General features: G+C 42.4%; 1 protein-coding gene and 1 non-coding gene across 10 annotated transcripts in view; one reads left to right on the forward strand and one right to left on the reverse strand.

The window, feature by feature from the left end:
* APBB2 (amyloid beta precursor protein binding family B member 2) overlaps positions 1-21,559 on the reverse strand; it is a 357,658-nt gene that overhangs the window by 41,906 nt on the left and 294,193 nt on the right. The gene's annotated exons all lie outside the window — the stretch shown is intronic.
* Positions 11,961-12,062, forward strand: LOC134386687 (U6 spliceosomal RNA). The gene has a single exon (XR_010024517.1). It is a non-coding gene; the product is annotated as a U6 spliceosomal RNA (small nuclear RNA).

The raw sequence follows: 21,559 nt of genomic DNA on the forward strand, positions 1-21,559 counted from the left end.
TTGCTGTTGAGGCTGAATCCCAGAGGAGAGCATGAGCAGGAGCTTACCCTATTATCCCCACTACTAGTGACAAGAAACATAAAAAGAAACAGGCTGGTATTTTACTCTCAACCTTGTTTTTCTCCGTCTCCCTTCTTTGCTTTCCCTATTCCACCTACATGCCCTCATCCCCCAAAGAGTTACTGGGATAGGAGGTGCTCAGTCTCCATGGGTTCAGGTTTCTGGACCCACCTCTCAGTTTCAAATCACTCTCCAAGGTCTCAGGCCCCTCCTCTAGACCCTCCCCTAGAGTAGAGTCATTGTTGCTTATTGAACCCGTTTTTGGTACCAACGTGGGGAGACTGAGACTACAGGGGGCAGATTTATGCAAATCCAGTGACTGAGCATGCTCAGTAGGGAGAGTTTATCCAGATTTATATAATCCCAATGGCTGAGCATACTCAGTAAAGTAGAATTTATCCCTTGAATGATTTTCCACTGGAAGCACAAGAGAGCACCAAATACTTTTTAATATAGTTGGTGCATGTGCTGGAATTTGACCAATAAGCATGCTCCAAAGAGACCAACTATAGGCTATCTTACATAATTGGGAACCACCCCTTAATTGAATATTCATTATTGCTCACTTTCTTTGGGGCCAGTCTGTACTTCTCCTGAGGTGTGTATTTCTTTTTGTATCAAACTTGCCTTTAGCAGGCAGGTTTCACTCCAGAGCCAGCCTGCATTTTGTGAATGTGTATTTCTTACTTTTGTATTAAACTTGGTGTGCATTCTGTTCAGTCTCTGAAGCTAGGGTGCACTTTCTCTGTGAAGTCTGTATTTCTTATCTATCACATTAAACCTGTTTTCACTTTCTCTTGTGACTCTGCTCTTGAATTCTTTGCTGTGATAGAGTCACGAACCTGGTAAGAGGATGGGGTGGGTTGAGGCCGACTACCAGGCCTCCCCAGACCCTTCCTCCATTATCAGTATCAGCTACATCAGGAGAGCATAGAAGCTAAAGCAGATACAATTTGCCAAGATTTTGATCCTTCAGTGTTGGGTTTAAATAAAAACATCATTTTTAATTGCTAGTATTCACTTTATCTTCACACTCAACTGGAAGTTACTAATTGCAAAGGGCAGTCTCATTTTGCATCAGCTTTGGTACAGCACTATACTGCACCAAGTTTTATAAATAAATTTTACTGCAACATAGCCATACCCATTCATTTATGTCTTGCCTATGGTTGTTTCTGCCTAACAATGGCAGAGTTGAGTATTTAAGACAGAGACAGAATGACCTACAAGGTCTAAAATATTTACTGTCTGGCCTTTTGCAGAAAAAGTTTGCTGACTCCCGATCTAGCAATATGGCTTTTTAATCATTTTATTAAGTTGAACGATAAGTGTACTGTTTGTTAGTGTTGGGAAAATGGAACAACTTGGTTAGGTTCCCCTCGCCTTGGAACCAGTTCAGGGTGGTTCCGTAAACATTGTGTGTGGGTGGAGTAAGTGTGCCTGCAAGGAGGAGCCACTTTGGCTGGTGTTTTGCTGCCTTAGGCGCCCACCCTGCACAGCCATGTTTTTCCAGACCTGCAGCTTCCAAGGACTGTGTGGCTGGTTACCTAGCTTATAGACCTGCGTGAAGGTGTCTGGTGACCCAGCCTGGCATGGAGGGGTCTGGGGACCCAGCCTGGCGTGTGAAGGGTTTGTGACCCAGTCTGTGAATGGGCTTGAGGGCTCTGGGAGCTCCAGACCCAACCCTAGCTCAACCATCAGCCCAGTAGGTGCAGAATTACTGGCTAGGTAAAAGAGCCGTGACAACCAGCGTGGTAGCCTAGCTTTATAATTGGCATCACAAACAGGATTAAGAGCTAGACAATTGGCACTGTGAGTAGGATTCCAGGCTTAGCCTTGCAGTAGCCCTTGTCGTAGCCAGACAAATTGGTGTAGTGGGGCAGGATTATGCCACATTTGGCGTAGTCTGTGACAGGACTCTAAGAAGATACAGGAGCCGAAAGCCCTTGGAAGGAGGAGGAAATATGGCTACTTTTGAATATGCTCAGCAGTAGCCCTTGTCGTAGCCAGACAGCTAGTATTCCGTAGCTACTATTAAAGCAGTTTTCATATCTACCATGTCATTATAACACCCATTAGCCCTATTGTTAGCTATTATTATTACCACCCCCTCCCCTTTTCATGGACAAAAGAACAAGTGAACTCAATTGTAAGAGGTGAATCCAGAATTTGAACCTGTCTCTTTCTCCAATCATCTGCTCTTGTCACAAATAAAACGGTACACCACACAGAGCAAGCTGATCATTTAGTAGATGAACTAAGATCAACATAAATTTTCACCTAACTAAATGCTCCGTTGAGCCCATTCAATTAAAGCTCCACACAAAGTTCACAGAGGAGCTCATGTCTTCTGAGATGACATCCCCATTTACCCTTATTCCTGGTACTTAGAGATTGCTTAACCTACAAAAACTTGTTTGTTACAACCTGTATTCCTTTCACATGTATTAGTTAATTTTATCAACCAATTATCAGAGGTTCATCTAGGTTTTGTGGGACCTAAAGCTTAGATAATTTCTGGGGTCCTTTTTAAGACAAAGAATACAATAATGTATTCCTTTTGCAAATTTTACAAAACCCATGTGAACTTATTATGAGGCTTCCTTCCAAGGCCTTAAGAGGGGCTCTAAAATTTAAGCTTTATTATCATAATGGGAAATCCTCCTCTGTGTATTATTTTACTACCTAAAAAAGAAAACTCACATTTTCCACTTGGAGTTCCTAATAAGGAGTGGCACCTTCTGGCTGCACAGACTGATTATTTAAGGCTGCCACCCCATCACCTTCTCTCAAAGAGCTACAAGACTGAAAGCACTCACGTCTGTTCTCCGCAAATGCTTTCTTCAAAGTGTGGTCCACAGAGAGAATCAACATCACCTGGGAACTTGTTAGAAATGTGTGGGGAAGGGCCGAGCCCGTGGCGCACTCGGGAGAGTGCGGCGCTGGGAGCGCGGCGATGCTCCCACCACGGGTTCGGACCCTATATAGGACTGGCCGGTGCACTCACTGGCTGAGTGCCGGTCACGAAAAAGACAAAAAAAAAAAAAAAAAAAAGAAATGTGTGGGGAAAAATAGAATAGTTTGGTCAGGCCCCCTTGCCTTGGATCCAGTTGGGGGTGGTGCAGCACATTCCTTGTAAACAAGTTGTGTGTGGGTGGAGTTAGTGCACACCCCGCCAATGTATCTTTTTAGTTTTGTTGCTATTCTTGAGTTCTTGAGTTTGCAAAGCAGAGCTGGATGGCAGAGCTCCAGTCTAAAAATAGAGCATGGCAGAACTCTGCTGGCAGTTGCTCAGTTTTTCTTTGGACTTTATCTTAGCAGTTGAGTTTCAGAGTTTCTCCTTGGACTGCTTAGCTCTTAGATGTGTGTGTGCTGAATAAAGACTACTCTTTCTTCAACCAAGGCTCGGAGGACCTTTTTTCCGGTTACCTAGCTCATAGACCTGCGTGTGAAGGGTTTGTGACCCAGTCTGGACAATGGGCTTGAGGGGTCTGTAAGCTCTAGACCCAGCCCTAGCTCGACAAAATGTAAGTTCTCAGGCCCCATCCCAGACCTCCTGAGTGAGTGACTCCGAGCATGGGGCATAGCCAGCTGTGTTTTATAGAGACTGACAGTGTTTCTTATGTGAGCTCAAGTTTGTGCACCACTGGTTACTAGACTATAGATAATACTTTCTCCATTAATGCAGAAATTTTTTTGAGGGAAAGAGGAAACTATGTCATTACAGCAAACTTTACAATTTCTCTTTAGGAACACAACAACCCAATGACCAATTTTAACAGTAAGCAATCCCAATTTTAGAATTTTAAAAATCTATGACATGTGAAATGTGTCAGAATTAACCAAAAGGAGAGAAGCAAACGCATGAAGCTCAGAGTCTACCTTGATGACTTCTGACTGCACTGGTGATAAATTAAATGAACTCATGACTTACTAATTGAATGTAAAATGTATATATAAAGACTTCTAACTTAGTAGATGACTAAATCAGTAATTCCAAACTGAATCAACTTAGAAGTTGAAGGAGCTAAATTACCCAGCCCAAGCAAAATTTTTTATTTTTAAAGAGTAGGGCTTGGTCCTTTTAACAACCAAAAAGCCATTTTATTATCTTAGCCACCAAGGACCTCTTATTTTAATATCTGTTTCTTATACGTATAATTTAGCTCAGTTTGTCCACATGCCACTTTTGTTAATCAAAGCTATATTTAACCACTAATCGTAACTTCTGATCAGCATTAACTAACCAGTGCTGTCACACTGAGTTGATATACTTTAATTCCCACCAGAAGCAAAGACCCGTAACATTGTTAGTGGGCCCATGCAGACTTATGTTGCACAAATGTGTAATTCCCTCTTTGGCCTCTTTTCATCTATAAAATGGAAATAATAAAACCTGCCTCCTAAGATTGTTGTGAGGACTAAAATTAACAAAACAAAACAAACAAACAAACCAAAGCAGATATACTATAACCAGTACGTACAGTGCCTGGCAAATGGCAGGCATCCATATATGGTAGTTGATAGCCCTATGATTATTAGGCTGTTTGAAATCTTGGTGTAATGGACACTTGTGGGCTTGTCTGTCCTGGCCCCTTTTTCTAGGGAATGCCATGTGGTGAGAGTGGGCCCCTGTGTGCCATTTTGTATGAGGTGAGCCTCATACAGTTTATTAGATCAGGGTGGACACCTGGCCCATGCTGGGTTAGAGTCTCTTCCCTCAGGAATTTTGAATTAAGAGACTGTACTATTACACCGGCTGGAAGAGAAATGTAGGTCATTTTCTACCATATAGGAAGCAGAGAAAAGAATGAAGCCAAGAAGAGAGGTAAAAGACAGAGGTGCATCTTGACACTACATCAGTTCCTGGTCTGTTCTCAAGGCATGGTCTCTACCTTGGGGCTACAAAAGACAACCAAATTGAATTTTGCTTAAGATTGCACAAATGGTTTCTGTTCCTTATAATCAATGATCTTTAACTAACCAACTAACTAGAACCCCATGAGTCCAAGGCCAGTCTCAACTCAAATAGCATATGATCCCAAAAGCACACACTGGCAGGTGGACGGCTATATCCTCAGCACATGTCCCAGTAGACTCTCCAATATGCGGGAGTCCAAAAAGGAGGAGAGGTGGATCTTTAGACAATGAATTGTAAATTCAGACTAATTAGAGTTGAAGGTGCCCACCTATCCACAGGCTGGTAGAAAGAGAAACTTAGCAAAAGGGTTTTATGCTGAGGCCTGTCACCCACTAGCAGTGGGATCCTGGCTAACTCATTTCACCTCCTGAGCCTCAGTTTCCTCTTAAGTACACGAGACAATGATGACAAGAGCAATGATGATAATGACAGTAAATGCTTACACAGTGTTTATCAGTCAGGGAACAACCAGGAAAACAAAAACTGCCCTGCGTATCAGAAACAGTGAGAATTTAATGCAATTGGTGACACGGTTGATGGAAGAGTTGAAAAGCCAACAGGGGACAGTAAGGCACCCATTAGCAACAGTAGATAATGACTACCATTCCCAGCCTGAAGGGCCCAAGGGAGCAGGTAGGAGAACCAGGTCCCAGGGGCTGGGGCTACCCACAGGGGTCACACACAGCCAGCCTGTGCAGAGGTAGCTGCAACCACAAGAAGACAGAGCTGCTGTGGGAGATGCCACCCGAGGCAGACAGACAGGAGAGGTGCCCTGGCTCCTCCTTCCTCCAGCTTCCAGCGCCTCCCATTGGCCGAACCAGGCAGAGCCTGGAAATACAACCTGTAGGGGTCAGAGGCCAGCAGGAGGACAGGAAGGGCACCGAGGGCCGAAGGACCAGTGCATTTACTAGATATGTGCCACAAGCTGTTCTCACCTTTTGACAAGTCACCCACTTACTCCTAGGAAATCGGTAATGTTATTATCTGATGAGGAAACTGAGGTACAGAGGGGGTTAAGTAACTTGCTTAAGAACACATAATCAGTAGTGTCAGAGCTGGAATCCAAATCTTAAAAACCCATTTTATTCCTCCCAGTGGTGTGGCAAACGAGAACCAAAGGCCACATTGTTGCAAGCGCTCTGTGTCTGTTGTTAGACAATACCATGTTTTAAAGATTTAATATTCCAACACTGCATTAATGCTGCTCACACACAACAAACACAAACAAACGTATGGGATGGGATGTTCTTAGATGTTCTGCACACTGCCTGCCGTGTTCCTAAAAATGAGCTTTCCCTTTGCGAGCATGGGCATAGTTTTCCAGAAAAACAACTTTTTTTCCCAATAGTTATTTGTCAAGAAACTACTAAATTTCAGATATGATGGTAAGTATTCAGAATATTCAAGATTTGACAATTTTTTTCAGTTCTTACCTTTCCCAAATAAAAATTATTTGCTAACCAATGACTCTGGGTACAATCTGACGGCGCAAGGATCGAGATGAAGAACATTCCAATAATGACTTGTTCAGTAGTCATGCTGTGTCACACCTCTGCCCTCCTGTTCCATGTCCATGGCAGATATGACTAACAGATCACAGAGCAAGCCTGGTTCGGGTCTTAGGCTTCCTCTCAACTTGTCACTCCAAGCTCCTAATGTCATTAGATCAGAGATTGAGAGTAACCCCTACTTACTATCCCAGCATTAGGATAAAAATGTCCTAAAAAGAAGGCAAATGTCTAGAGGGACTGCTTTATAAACAAACTAGTCTGGAATTTTAGATTCTGAAGGAAGACAATAAATATTTGTGAAACTATAAAAACTTCTGAGAAAAAAAAAATGGCTATGATATTTCTTGGTTTATACCTTTGTGTTAGTTTCCTTGCCAATAATATTGTTGTTGTTTTTTTATAGGCTTATTACCTATGGAGGCTTATTACCTATGGTAGTTATTACTAGATGCTACATATTAAGTAAATACTAAAATTCTGGTTTTACATACCATGTGCCCTACATTAAACCATCTTCAAGTTTAAATGGCAGAGAGAGAAAACATTCAAGTGTCTAAAAGCTTAAATACCAAATCATGTCATATATCATTTTGGGGGAAGACAGAGTTCTCTCGCAAAAAACTGTTCACCCATGAAATGAAATAACCCGTCTAGGAAAGGATGATTAATTATAAATACACATTGTATGTTTTTAACTTCACTGAGAAAAATTAATGGGAGGAGGTGCTCTAGGAATCTCAAGGGCAGCATTCTCTGCCTACAGCAAATGATGCCCAGCACCTCGGCTTAGGGACAGTGCTGTGGGAGGAACGGCGTTCCTGACTGAGTGCCACTGGGGCCAGGTGCCCTGCCAGGCCCTCTCCCATTAACAATCTCATAACCAAGCTGCACATTGGTTCCAAAGCTTCCATCCCCACACAAGAGGACACTGAGGCAGAAAGTATGTAACTTGCCCAGAGTCACACGGCCAAGGAGAGGCAGACCCAGGAATACAAGGGGAGCTGTGCTGGACTCCAAAGATCTTTCAAAATACCATATAATCTGTACCACCCAGACGGGAGAGAGCTGTGTGTGGAGGTTGGAGGTGCAGAGCTGGAGAGAAAAGAGCTCAGGTAGCAGAAGGGGCTCCCACCATCCTAACTGCAGAAGGCTGAATAATGACCCCGAAGAGATCAGGTCCTAATCCCTGGAATCTGTAGAGGAAAAAGGGTCTTTGAAAATAAGATTAAGTTAAGCATTTTGATGTGGGGATATTATTCTGGATTACTCAAGTAGGCCCTAAATCCAATCGTAAGTGTCCTTCTAAGAGAGAGGCATAAGGAGATTACACACAGACAAGGGGATGGTGGAGTGAAGACGGAGGCAGAGGTTGCAATGACGTGGCCATAGCCACAGGATGCCAGCAGCCACCAGAAGCTGGAAGCAGCAAGGAAGGGATCCTTTCCCAGAGCCTTGATTTTGGCCCAGTAAACTGATGTGGAACTTCTGGCCTCCAGGCTGTGAGAGAATAAATTTCTGTTGTTTAAAGACAGCAAGTCTGTGGTAACTGGTTACAGAGGCCACAGGAAACTAATACACTGACCTGCTGAATATAAGTTGGGGGTTGTTAGTGGGACCCAAATACCAGGACATAAATCAGAACATTACCTTTATGCAAGAAGGGGCATAGACAATTACTCTAGGCCACCAAATTTGTGGGGGAAATATATTAAGAAATTTCACAGCATCCACTAGATATAATGTAATTGCTGCTTATCTTTGTAATGGGATTCCTGGTGGTGGAGAAAACTAGTTGGGCAAGCAAGTACCTTTAGGGCTAAGGTGGTTTCTGTGACACTATTATTCTCTAATTCATGAAGAAAGCCACAAATGTCATTTGGATTGGTCAATAATTATTCATTGAATGTAGAGATATATCTTTAACTTTGTTGCTGTCTTAGCTGGGCAGGATGTTATAGGGGAAAATACTCCTATTTCAGAATGCATAGCATTCCCTAATTATTAAATAATAAAAAAGTCAGAGAAAATCTGTATTTTAAACACCCTCTTGGTTAATGGGGCATTACAACTGGACTCTATTTGTTAAAATTTATATCCCATTTACTTTCCAAAAAGGATTAAATGGTTTACAATAAAAGGCACACATTCTGTCTGGTTCTCAAAATTAGAAAAGTAAAAATCTAACCCAAATAGAAGGAAGAAAAAGTAATTCTGTAAATCAATTAGGCTAAATGTTAGCTGGAACCACATTCAGCCAAAAACAGCAATGTCATATGGTTCCACCTAACATAAGTAATGCAATTGAGGATTTAACATAACTTGAAACTTCCAAGAAAACAGGGAAACATGACATACTATGAAATTTTCACTGTTAACCCAAATTCTTGCATGTAAATTATTTGAGAAAGATAGTATTTTTTGGATACTAAAATCTAAAAGAAATTTGCATGTCAGCTTTTTATACCAGGGCAATTTAACAATATAAAAGATGTTTTTAATGATGATATTACTGAAAAAGTAGGAATTTTCTTCATAGGGTCATCACTTATAACTGTATTGACTGCAGTGAAAGCTATATTCGTAAGAATACAACACTTTTCGGTGAAGGCACGGGGGGCAGGGCGTTAAGCAAATGAAAGTCTAGAAATACAGCTTTGTTATGATATAACTTGGTATAAAGTTATCATTCAGAATCCCTAGATCAATGCTCTTCAGTGTTTTCTAACTTGGCAGATCTGAGAAATGCTGATCCTCTGGAGGTTCACCGGTATGAAGCATATAATGTGTTTTATGCTCACCAAGTGTTAATGGAGGACATCTCAGAGCCTTCTACAGCTAAGACACGTGAATGGCTCTCTCTCAGCTGGACATTGAATACAGTATTTCCTGAAATTATTTGAGTGTGGAATCTTTTTTTCTTTAAACACCAGGTATGAAGCTGGTAGAGGGTTCAGCTCAAAAACATTTTGGAAAAGTTGACCAAGATCAGTGTCATTCAAACTGTGACCCATTAGTGGTCAGAAACAGCATTTAAAAAGTTAAACAAATAGAATAGAGTAGCAAAGAAAAAATTAAAGGCAGGGTACATAGAAGATAAGTAATGTGAAAAATTTTTGTTAGTTCTGTGTGAGTGAGTATAGGAGAGAGGGAGAGAGAGGATATTAGGTCATTCCATAAACTGTATTTCTTATGCATTATGATGAAAAGGTCTGAAAGCCAATGACACAAAAATAAATGACTATAAAGAAAGCGGGGGTTCACACATCATTTTTAAAAAATCTAATAACGGTTCTTGTAAAATTTCCTTTCGTGTGGGTAGAGACATACATGTAATCAGCAAGTTAATAAAGCTTCCCTCTGAGGCGCTGGGGTATGAGTTCCCATAGGCTACTGCTGTGACCAGAGGAGGAAATGGCTGGTTCAATCTGAGGAAACATAAAGGCCTCACGGAGGAGGCTTCAGAAAATGAGAGGCAAGAAAGGCACCGTAGGGCAGAAGTGCTGCTGCAGCCAGGCAGGAGCACCAGGCCCAGCCACGCTGGAGGGACGGTGGGCAGGCAGGGGTGAGGCCTGACGTGTCAGACCATGGGATGTGGCTCCTTCCTGTAAGCAGCAGGGAACATGCTGCTCCCTGTCAGAAAGATGACCTGGGTCGCAGTGTGGCAGGTTGTTGAGGACATAGAGAGACAGATGGAGGTTAGGGGTTGGGGGTGAAGAAACAGGGATAAGAAGTAGTGAGAAAAAGGAACACCTGGACATAAAGCAAAAGGACAGTGTGTCTTTGAATGTCATAGTGGAGCAATATTTAACAGGCTTTCCCAAGGATTATTTAATTTGCTAGAGCAGTGCTGGCCAACAGAAATACAATGCAAGCCACATAAAACTTTCTAGTTGCTACATTAAAAACAGGGAAAAAAAGCAAGTGAAATTAATTTTAATCATATTTTATTTAATCTAATACGTCTAAAATGTTACTGTTTCAACGTGTAATCAATGTAAAACACTGTAACGAGATATTTTACATTCTTTTTGTATATGGTGTCTTTGACTTCTGGCATGTATTTTACACTTTACAGCACATCTCAATTCAGATTCATTTCAAGTGCTCACGGCCACCTGTGACTCACGGCTACCATACTGAACAGCCCAGCTAGCGGAAAATGTACCTTTGTCTGACTTTTTGCTAGTGATTAGGGCTCAGATTCTGTGAAGTTAGCTGTTTATTTGTAGAACATTAAGCAAGCAACTTCCGCAATTTTCTGCTTAAAAAAAAAAAGACAGCCCCAGAGTAATATTTCATTGGCAATAGAACATTAACCAGTTTTGTATCTACCTTAGTCATCTATTTTAGCATTTTCTCTTTCTCTCTGGCTGCTATAAGGATTCTCTTTGTGTCCTTGATTTCAACCATTTTACTAGGATGTGCATAGGTAGGGATGTGCGTGCGTGTGTGTGTGCGCGCGCGCACGCGTATTTCATCTGCTTGAGGTTCTTTGTGATTCCTGAAAGCACAAGTACTTCCTGGTGGCTTGTTATCAGTGTTGAAAGATTCTCAGCCTTTCCTATTTTCCTTTGAACTGGCTTTGGTATCCTGCTGTTTGCCTCATTCATGAGTTAAATAAATCCTCAGCATGTAGCAGGCATATTTGTTAAATTATATTTTAAACAACCTTATTGAGGTATAATTGACATATAAAAGAAACTGCATATATTTAAAATGCACAATTTTTTAAGTTTTGACATATGAATATACCTGTGAAACTATCACTGCAATCAAGATGGTGAATATATTTATAACTCCCAAAGATTCTTCTTGCCTCTTTATAATTCCTGCCTCCTGTCCCTCCACAGGTAACCACTGATCTGTTTTTTGTTACCACAGTACAGTTTAACCGGTATTTTCTAGAATTTCATATAAATGTAATCATACAGAATGTACTTTTTTTGGTGGGGGGGAGTGTCTGGCTTCTTTCAATTAGCACAATTATTTTGAGATTCAGCATGTTGTTGTGTATACCAATAGCTGATTCCTTTTTTCTGCTGAGTGGATATGCACTATATGGCTATCCCACAATTTGTTTCTATTTACCTGCTGATGGATATTTGAATAATTTACAGCTTTGGTTATTACTCATTGCATATATGAGAGTCTGTTTTTAACTTTCTGAAAACTACACTTTGACCTAAGTGTTAAGGATGTAGAATCCTTAGGGCTTGACCACCCACTGCATATGGGGAGATGAGCAGGAGGGAGGTAAGCAAAGAGGGGTTCCACACTGTTGACTCATGCAGCAGACTAGATGGCAGAGCCATTAACCACAGTGGGCTCGGCATGAGCTGAGTGAATGAATGCATGTACACAGGCATAAATGCATGGAAGAATGCATGCACACATGCATAAATGAGTGAATGAATGCATGCACACAGGCATAAATGAGTGAATGAATGCACGCACACAGGCATAAATGAGTGGATTCTGGCAGCACGTATACTAAAACTGGAACAATACATAGATTAGCATGGCCCCTGCACAAAGATGATTTGCAAATTCATGAAGCGTTAAAATAAAAAAAGAGTGCATTAATGCATGCACACAGGCATAAATGAGTGAATGAATGTACGAAAGTAGAACACAGGAAAATAAATAGCTTTGAAAATGAGGTCAGGAGTGTGGATGTTTAAAGATAACAATCTCAGTTTTGACCATATTGAGTTTAACAGATTTGTTTTGGCATCCCCAGCAGGCAGCTGTTACTAAACTGAGAGTAAATGTGGCCTAGCCTTAGGTTAGCCAAGTTCAGGCCATACCCACCATTTATGACCTCATGGTATGCGGTTAGGAAAGAAGCTTCTTTCAGAAGGCACCTGAGTTCTTTGGAAATCAGACAGTTGCTTATAGACTTAGGAATGACTTGTGCCCTCTTATCCTTATCCTGATCCGCATTCCAGTTATGTACAAAGGCAGACAGGGTGGGAGAGCTGCCAAGGGGCCGGGGCCAGGGGGATTAGACACTTAGATCTGAACTAAATATCTGTTTCACAGATCGGGTGATCAAAGAAGGGTTAACTCTCCTTTAAAAAGACACTGGTGCCTCGATCAGTGCTGTATGTAAAATTCCTGCTCACTGATCCCTCAGGCCACCGTGCCCTGTTTAGTTTCCTGCTGGGACAGACCTGGTTTCAGTACCACCTAGAAACACTGGGTTCTACTGAGTTGAAGACTGAGATTAAACCTTTTCTGGCTTTGTTTCCAACAAATTTACCCTCAGGGGCTCTCCTTTAGGGGGTAGCAAGAAAGGAGTTAGAGATCAGAGAGGTGGGAGCCGAGTGTCATGAACAATTTTCCTGTAATAAAGTGACTCCCCATCAGGACTTGCCACATCCTGGGCTGGGCAGCTCAGGGTAAAGGGTATGAGGCTCATGAGCCCTGCCTGAAGGTGGCTCCCTTACGAGCCAGGGTGCTCTTTGCAGAGAAAAATGAGCCCTTAAAAACGCAGCTGGAGCCTCTTTTCCAGAGAGGCAGGCTCGGCAAGGCACGGTGGTGACTAGGTGTACAATAGCCCGCAGAGAAAGGCAGCCACGGCCTGGTTGGCTTTCTACTCACGGCCACTCCCCCTCCCCCTTACCTCAGCAGTCTGTTTGCACTTCAGCAAACCCCGTACTCATCCCCTGCCCGGGTCTCTCCTAGACTGTAATTGCGTCCCTTCCTCACCCTACTCTATCCCAGCACTTTCAAACATTTCCTCCTCTTTGGCATGTTCCTGGCATAAAATATCTAACTGAATGAAAATATTCTTTGAGTTTTATAGCCCTTCTTCTTCTCTAGACACATGAATGGTGCTAGAGCCTGTCACCCACTCTGTGGTCCTGTATTTATAGTCTAAATGATGCTCCCTGGGTTTAGAGAGGTTTACCCTTTCCCAGTTCAGTGAACTCTTTGGCTCACTTATTTTTATTTGGCCCAAAGTCTGATTTGGTGTTTAAATCCTCCAGCTGTCGCAACTGTACCACATTATGTTCTTAGTCACTGGATTCACTGGGAAGGCAAAGGATGGTTAGTTACATTTGAGTAAAAAGGTTCGAGGCAACCACTCATGGATGAAAAGCAGTGACTGCACATTCATTTGCAATAATGTGAGGCGTTTAGCACCTAATTGCTTCTCAAGCATCTGCAACATGCCACTAACCAAGGGAGGTTATGGGTTATAATAGTTAGAGCTTTTTCTGCTCTCAAAGACACTCATCTATGTTTACATGCATTGTTAGGCCATTTCTCCACCAAAACTACTCTTCTTTTTTTTCTTGGAATGCTCTTGTTATTCCAAGAAGATCATGGTACTTTGAGGACTGACACAGAGAATCACTGCACCCAAGCATGACTGATCTTCCTCCTGTTGCATCTACAGAGGCCTATTCTTCATCTGGCTTGGGGCCCAAGGCAAGTGCAAGGTGGAAGATGTTCAGGGATCATCATCAGAATTTTCTGCTCCCCCGACACAACAGCCTGAAGCCCCCTGACAGAATTTGGGTGTGCTGGGCCGACCCCGTGGCTCACTCGGGAGAGTGCGGTGCTGGGAGTGCCAAGGCCGCACGTTCGGATCCTACATAGGGATGGCCGGTGCGCTCACTGGCTGAGTGCGGTGCTGGCAACACCAAGCCAAGGGTTCCGATCCCCTTACCGGTCACACACACACAAAAAAAAAAAAGAAAGAAAAAGAATTTGGGTGTGTTGTCCATTCAAAGCTCATGTCGAAATCTGATCCCCAATGTGTCAGTGTTGGGAGCTGTTTGGGTCATAGGGAGTGGATCCCTCACGAATAGATTAATACTCTGGGGAGGCAGGGGTAGTGAGTGAGTTCTTGCCCTATTAGTTCCCACAAGAGCTGGTTGTTTAAAGGACCCTGGCACCTCCTCTCCCTCCCCTCTCTGTCTCTCTCTCTTGCTTCCTCTCACCATGTGATCTTGCACCTGCCAGCTGCCTGCTGCTTTCCACCATGAGTAGAAGCAGCCTGAGGCCCGCACCAGATGCAGCTGCCCCAGAATCGTGAGCCAAATAAACCCCCTTTCTTTATAAATTACTCAGTTTCAGGTATTCTGTTACAGCAACACAAAAATGTACTAATACAGCCCACATGTTGCTGGCTGATACAGAAACATGCTTATGAGAGATGCTGGACTATGCACAGAACCAAAATGGATGGTGCATTTCTCAGAAGAAACTGCTGTCCTCATCTATTCACCAGCAGGGACAGCACCACCATGAATGATCTGTCTGAAAATGCCCTCGCACATTCCTCTGAGGGAAACTTTCCTTGGACGATCACTTACAATGTCTTTCCTTAAAGGTTATTCTCCGCTGAAAGTCTAGCAAGCATCCCAGCATGATTAATAGAAGACAAGAAGCCACTTTTGGAGAGATAAAATATAACCACAGTGTAAGTCAGCGCAAGAGTCAAGTAAATCCTGATGCCTCTGCTTATCAGGGGGCTGTATTAAAAAGAAATTAACTCTAGAGGTCAAGATAATACTGTAGTGTAGGGAGAGAATTACTGCTCTCTCCCTGAAGACTTTTCTCCCTGAGGCAAATAGCACATACCCTAGATTAAACTTTCATCAGCCGATCTTGGAATTCCATCAATCTTTCATTACTGTCTGACTCAGAGGGTCCTTTACTAGATGGCATTAGGAAACCCTCTGTCTTCCATATGAAGACCCCACAAAATTATGCCTAGGAAAAGAAACAACAGCCAAGCAAAACGAGAGATAACTTTCAGATTACCTCAAAAACCAAGAGGCCTATTATTTCTAAATCTCCATCATCTAAAACAGAAATGGCCTTTACCTCTGACAATTTCTACCTATTCAGACAGGAAGTCTCCTTGGTACACGTGCTGCTGTCACCTGCAGTGCAGTGTAGCTGAACAGAAAGAACAGCCACACCTGCTCAGAAAAGCTGTCCCCACTGCCGTCCCTCTGGCAGACATGCCCTCTGCGCTGTGTGAGTGTCTGCCACCTTCAGTCAGTGCTCATGCAGCCTAAGGGTCAAATGAGGGACCAGTCAGGAGATAAAACCACAGCAGTTATCTGAACAGAGAAAATATCAAGTAAAGAATTGTAACTAGTAACTAAAAAGGCCAAAAGGGAGCATGAAGATGTTATCTTGGAGTCAGCAATTCCAAGAGGGGACTATGAATTGTAGGGTTGAGGAAACAAAGGAAAGAAGTTGGAATTATTAAAACTTAGAAGCATGGAGGGGGAGTCTCATGCAGCAAAACCTCTGATGGCAGAGGAGAAGGTGCTGCTTGGCTGCTCTGGTGTCTCTGAGCTTGAGGGAGGGACCCACCAGACCTTTAAAGAGGGCAGGCCAGCTGGTTGTGGCAGTGTCTCTGAAGAAAGGGTGTCATGAAACTGATTCTGCATCTGTGAATGTTGCAAAAACTGCAGACTGGATTCAGAACTGATGCAACTGGGATAAAGATGCATTTTAGGATGCTGCTCATAGAAACAGAAAAAAAGAAAGGAGCAAGTCCCTTCCTCCTCCTCCAACCTTGCAGCCTCCTTCTAGTGCACATGCTTGTCATAGTCTAACAGGCTGCAAACTAAGGAAGCCGAAACGTGTTTTGCAGAGTCCCAGCCAGCATCACAAAGCAGAGCAGAGTAGGGTGGGTTTGGAGCTGAGAGACAGCCACTGGATAAAACTGGCACAGGCATCAACTGGTTATGGGGTTGAGAAAGTTGAGGTCATTAGTTTTCAGATTGCAGCAGAATGCTAGCTATTTCACCACTTCTTTGGTGGTTGAGTTTGAACTTGGTAATTGTCTGCCCGGCTAGACATGTCTCATAGTCCCTTGCAGCTGAGTGTGGTCAATGGGAGGTGAAGAGAATGTGAGCAGAAGTGAGCAATGCAAGGTCCAGGTCATCTTTAGCTTGGAGACAAGTCACTTGGCCTGGTCAGACCAGGATGACACTTGAGAGGTAGCACAGCAACAACCTGGAAGGCACCTGAGCTCCTGAGTGGCACAGAACTGCCTGCAGATGGTAGTGCTCATGGCAGACTGTTACATGAGAACTGATCTCCAGTATTTAAGCTGGCGGACTTCAGAGTACTTGCAGCAGGAGCCTGGCTTGGACCTTATTTAATTCACAAAGGTTTAGCTCTAAGGGACAGTAGCAGAGATGAGTAATGCTTATAGGTAAACCTGAATACTGCTGGTAGAACTAAGACACAGCTAGGAAGGGAAAGAGAGAATGGAAAAGAACTTCATCCTTTCCACAATGACTTCCTATACACAGAAGCCACAAAGATCGCCTAATTCCATCCTGAATGCATTATTACTCTAATGCTCTTTCTGCACAGAGCTGAGCCATAGTGGGTCCCCCAGGTCTGGGTCCTACATTCTTTTTCTTTTTTTAAACAATGCTTTAAAAATGTAGAAAACATTCTTAGCTCATGGGCCATACAAAGACAGGCCTTGGGAACATAGTTTGTCAACCTGTGCTTTCAATTCACTCCTGTGGTCTCATCTTCTCAATTAAGAAGCGGATTCTAAGGACAGGGCCCATGCCTTAGACTTGTCCAGTCTCCCTGCTGCTGTCTGGCACAATACTTTAGTACACATCAGATCCATGCCTCTCTACTCCTGATGACCCCAGGTTATATAGACCATCTATCACCTTTCCTCAGAATTCACAGAGCAGCTTCTGCTCTGGATGGGCAATAATATCTGGAGCCTGTCCTTTGCTCTGCCACAAACCAGATGGTCCTTTAATGCAAATCACAGTCAGTCTTCTGTCCTTAGTTTCTTTCTTCTTCTTCTTCTTTTTTATTTTTTTTGGTGGCTAGGCAGCACGGGATCTGAACCTGCCAGCCCTATCCTTAGTTTCTTAATCTCCAATAAAAAGAGACCGAAAGGTGTCGATTACTAAACCACCTTTTAAATTAAAAAACCTATGAGTTAAAGTTTTACATATTCTAAATAATTAGCCCCAGTGTTACTCAGGATCCGCCCCTCCCACTCCCAAATTAAGCAGTGTTTTCAAAAGAAATCAAAACAAAACAGCAAAACAATACTGACAGTAAAACAAGAACTTGAGTTATGTGTGGCAAAAGTCTTTTACAAAAACCTGAACTAGGGTCTTGGTGGATAAAACCAGTTGGGAATGTCCTAGGAGAAGAGAATATGAAAAAAATATTCAGAATGATTGAGACAAACTATATCCTGTAGATAAACGTTCCTGAGATCATAACCAGTTAAAGCAATCAATTCAAAGATAACCTCATTTGGAAATTCATAAATAATCTGTGACACAGAGGGCCAGCTGGTTAGCTCAGTTGGTAGACTGTGGTGTTGATAACACCAAGGTCAACAGTTCCAATCCCCAAACTGGCCAGCCGCCAAAAACAAAACTAAAAATACTGAATGACTACCACGAACAATCTATGACACAGAAAGATTTTATTAAAAATTGTTCACCAAAACCAGAAAAAAGATGTATGAAACAACTTCTAGGAAGAGAAATTTTGCTATTCAAACTATAAAGCATAAACAATATCACAGGGTACACGTTTAATCCAAACAAGACAAGTACTTTTTCAAAAGCACTTGCACATATTGGCTATTGATGGCTGCTATTAATTATGAAGGAATTTTATCTTCATAAGAGCAGGTCCAATGGTGTCTCTACTTACACTATTTATTAAAAGTAATCCAAATTTTTCTTAATAAACAAAAACGGCAATTTAGAGTTGCCACTAACTTAATTAATTTACTAACTGGGGCAGCCGTTCCCAAAGTGTGGTCCATATGGCTGCATTTCTATGAAGAAAAAGGTTCCAATCAAGTCTGGAAAACAATTTTTTGGAGGGTCTCATATTAGCATAGGAAAACTTCTGAGAGGGCCCAGAGTAAAGGGCCTGTTGCACTTTGTTTAACCCAGTTTCCCAAGTGATCCTAGAATCCTAGAACCTTTTTCTTTTTCCCCTCAAGAGAGACTATGAACATCTTACCTGATTAATCCTCCTCGGTATATTGACATAGAAGCCTCTGGGAAAATCCCATTTATGGGGTCTGAAACCCTCTGACAATACTGTCTACCCATTTTCCTTTCTCATGGGAAACAGATGGATTAGCAGACTATTGCTTGCTGGCCAATGTACACAAGGATCTCAGTGCAACTTCCTAGAAGGTGTGCCCATATTTGCCACAGGGGCAGAGGGGAGTCCCTGTTAGATAAAGTCCCCTATGCTCAGAAATCATCTTTGCTTGCTTTTGATACTTTTATAAAAGAATAAGGAGAAAGCTGCTTCCCAGAGCCTGAGTAAGAAGCATGCTGAGGACGGAAGTCAGTACAGGCCCCTGAAACAGGGTGGTGATATCCCTCCCAATCTACCCTTGAGATAGCAGCCTGGTGGGCCCTTAAACAAGAGAAGAGGTGGCATCCAGTCATCCACCCCAGTCACCGTGAGCAAAACACCAGCTCCAGAGCCATCACACACTGACTATGCCCTCCTCTTCACAGCAGGCGGGAGCAGAGACGGCCAATCCAGGTTCATCTCAGGGCTGCATCTGATCGGAAAGACAAGGCTTACGATCCCCTTTCACCAGCCTCCATTTCTAGGAGACCTGACACTGATCTCACTGTGATCGAAAGAAACCAAAGTACAGTGTGTCTGAAAGAGGGGGCAGCCCCCACCTCGCCAGGCAATAAAGCAAATGGACTCTGAGAAATTTTGTAATAAGACAGGCATGGATCTCAAGGAGAAGACAGAGTTTGACCCAGTTGTGTAGCATCCAAAACCCCACAGGAAACCAACATCTGTGTGACTACAACTCCTTGTCATTCATAAGAGGTTTCTCCAGCTCAACCTTGGGGCTCAGTGGGGGGTTGTCACAGCCAATCACCTCCTCCCCCAAAGTAAACTTCGCAAGGAATTTCTTCAAAGCAAAACCACTTGAAAGCCTTAAGAAAATGCTAAACCCAAAATACTTTTATAAATTCTGAAATTACATGGCTCAGTGAAGCACTCTGAATTTATAAAAAAATTCTGTGCTCTTCAAATTTGGTGTACTACATTCGTTTCTTATTCATTTTAACCACATCAAGAAATCCCCTAAGAGATCCCATTTTCTTAGCAAGGAAAGTTACAAAAGAGAATGTGAAATGGGCTCGTTTTCGCAAGCAAAATGAAACACTATTATGTTTTATTCATGCAACATGAAAACCCCTTTTCTTTACAGCATTACAAATTGAATTTGCTCTTGTAAATTGCTGTTTTAAAAAAAGAGACTCAAAAGCAAAGGAAAGTAAAAAAAGGCAGGAATACTAAGGCCCCTTCTTGTAGGGAATAAAAACTCAAGGGACTAACAGAAATATAACGTTTCGGTGGCAAACACACTTTTTAATTTACTGCTTCCAAAAGCAATCCAGCCCAAGGACCCCACAATCATGATCTTGTTGAGGTCCTAACAACGTATATGGAACCCTGAATACCGTACTGAATACTGTATTTCTAAATTACACTTATCTGCTAACATTAAGAATGATTTAAAAACACGAGTAATTGGCTCCACAGTTCAAAAGCATAACCAAGGCAATGTAACCTAATTTATACTGACATCATTGTGGGGTGAAGGGCTCTTCCTGCTTTGCAGGACAACTGAACTCATTAGTGTCCAGAACAGCTTTTCATCCTCTACATCACATGATAAATTGTCCTTGAAACCACCCTGAGGTCTGACTCACCCCCACACTCACTGTCTTTGAAAAGAAGCCATGTAATCAGCTGCATCTACTAGCATATATTGCTTTAAAAACTGAAGAGCTGACATTCATTAAGCATTTGCCATGTTACCGTCACTGTGCTGATTACCATGTACACGCATACCCATAAACACGTTTCAGTTCTTATGATGATCCCCATTTCACAGGTGAGAGAAACTGAGGCTCTGAGAGCTTGAGTTATTTTTGTCAACTGGAGTTTGAATGATTTTCCCCACCCCTGGACATGTAGTGTTTGGCCTCACTTTAAAAAGTTGGGGTGAGCTGAAAACTTCATCAAGGAAATCCACTAACAACATAACCTTAAGAAAACACAACCCTATCTAGTTGCACATGTATGAGGGTACTTCAAAAAAATAGAATTGAAAGATAATACAAATCCTCCCATGAAGTTTTTTTTTTTTTTTTTTTTTTTTGACGGCTGGCTAATGCGGGGTCCATGAACTTTTTGAAGTATGCTTATATAGGTAATGATCTACACCTTGGCTTCTGCCTTAAAAACAAACTTGGAGGACAGGACCAGAAAAGGATCAAATGTTTTACACCCAGGGCCTTCCACCTAGGCTAAATGTTTCTAGGTAGAAATGATGACCAAACATCATCAGATATTTTCTTGTAAAATTAATCAATTCATGTCAGCATATCAAGTGTTACAGCTTTGCCAATCAAGTGAATGACAGGTGTGTATGCATAATCTATCCACTCACTCCCCACAAACACTCATTACTCTGTTACAAAAGCTCCAAGATGCAACTATGCTCCCAGAAAGGTTTATCCAATCAGTCTGAGGACACTTCAGCGCCCTCTTCCGCAGATCATTTCTCACGTCATGTTTCAGCATAAATGTTTGCTCTTTGACTGATGGATACTTAGCCACAATCATTCCTTTCTGGTTTGGGACTTGGAACTGAATCAAAAGTGCTAATGTCCAGCCTTGGCAGACAAAGGCTGTGACAAGCCAAGATAGACTCCCCACTAGAGAGGACCACACAACCCAATAAAAAACCAGGATGCTCAGGAATGTAACTGCAAGCCCAGGAGAGCCAACTCTCTGCCATCTGGTATTTTCACCTGCTTTTGCAATGCTAATTGTCCTATAGCCTAGAAGATCCTCCAGTACCTTGGGACTTGCCAAAGACTGACTATAATTTAAGAGTTAACTGCATTTAATGTAGCCCAGTTACTTAACAATGGCCTCCAAGTATGATGTCAGTGATAATTGCTGCTTTATTCGCTAGAATTTGTGCTTGATAATCAGAGCTGTTTTCAGTCATCCTGGAGAACAGAGA

The sequence above is a fragment of the Cynocephalus volans genome, chromosome 9, assembly GCF_027409185.1.
Source record: "Cynocephalus volans isolate mCynVol1 chromosome 9, mCynVol1.pri, whole genome shotgun sequence".
Taxonomy (NCBI): domain Eukaryota; kingdom Metazoa; phylum Chordata; class Mammalia; order Dermoptera; family Cynocephalidae; genus Cynocephalus; species Cynocephalus volans.